Raw genomic sequence first — 1,082 nt, 5'->3', positions numbered from 1 at the left:
TTGTTGGAAACCCAGAGGATGTTATGGTCTTTGATTTCCTTGACCGTCCCATGAAAAATTGGGATGGTTCCTCCAACCTGCATTATAAGTGTTACTATATGGGTTATTTTGGGATCTAGAGTTATTGTTACCCATATATTGGACTTGTACCTCCTCGATGCTAGGGTTGAAGGGTTGATACTCTGTACATGGAGGACCATTCGTCTCGCACCTCATTACTGGATGTACCTGAGTAGAACCAAGTAAACCATCAATCTTTTTGTTTAGAAGTTCTGCCTGGTTTGACAGCATAGTAACTGAATCAACGTTATAAACGCCTACTGTTTTAGTTGGCTTAATCCTCATGACTTGCCACTGATAGTTATTCAGTGACATCTCTTCAATAAACTCATAAGCATATTCAGGTGTTTTATTATTGATGGTTCTGCCAGCAGCTGCGTCAACCATTTTTCGAGTCGAAGGATTCAGGCCATTATGGAATGTTTGAACCTGTAGCCAAAGCGGTAACCCATGGTGAGGGCACCTTCTCAGTCAGTCCTTGTATCTCTCCCATGCATCGTAAAGATTTTCTAAGTCCATCTGTACAAATGAAGAGATATCATTACGTAATTTGGCCGTTTTAGCCAGCGGAAAATATTTTAATAGAAATTTTTCGGTCATTTGTTCCCAAGTAGTAATTAACCCTCGTGGTAATGAGTTCAACCACTATTTAGCTTTGTTCCTTAATGAAAAAGGGAATAACCGAAGACGAATGGCATCATCAGAAACGCCATTAATTTTAAATGTATCGCAGAATTCCAGGAAATTTGCTAAGTGAGTGTTCGGATCCTCATCCTGCAAACCATCAAACTAAACAAATTGTTGTATCATTTGAATAGTGTTAGGTTTTAGTTCAAAATTATTTGCAGCAATAGCAGGCCTAACTATACTTGACTTAGTTCCTGTTAAAGTAGGTTTAGCATAATCATACATAGTACGAGGAGCAGGATTCTGATTTGCTAGTTCAACGTGTATCGCAGGAGGTAGCTGATTGTCTTGGTTTTCAGTCATCTCTTTGGTTGGGGTTTGAGGATCATCCTCTT

At 39.3% G+C, this 1,082-nt stretch overlaps 1 non-coding gene across 1 annotated transcript; it reads left to right on the top strand.

The window, feature by feature from the left end:
* The first annotated feature begins 505 nt into the window (after positions 1-505).
* Positions 506-612, top strand: LOC121231618 (small nucleolar RNA R71). Its single transcript, XR_005929674.1, has one exon. It is a non-coding gene; the product is annotated as a small nucleolar RNA R71 (small nucleolar RNA).
* The last annotated feature ends 470 nt before the right edge of the window (positions 613-1,082 follow it).

The sequence above is a fragment of the Gossypium hirsutum genome, chromosome A06 (assembly GCF_007990345.1).
Source record: "Gossypium hirsutum isolate 1008001.06 chromosome A06, Gossypium_hirsutum_v2.1, whole genome shotgun sequence".
Lineage (NCBI taxonomy): Eukaryota > Viridiplantae > Streptophyta > Magnoliopsida > Malvales > Malvaceae > Gossypium > Gossypium hirsutum.
Note: the sequence above shows the minus strand (reverse complement) of the source record. Positions and strands in the feature narration are given on the sequence as shown.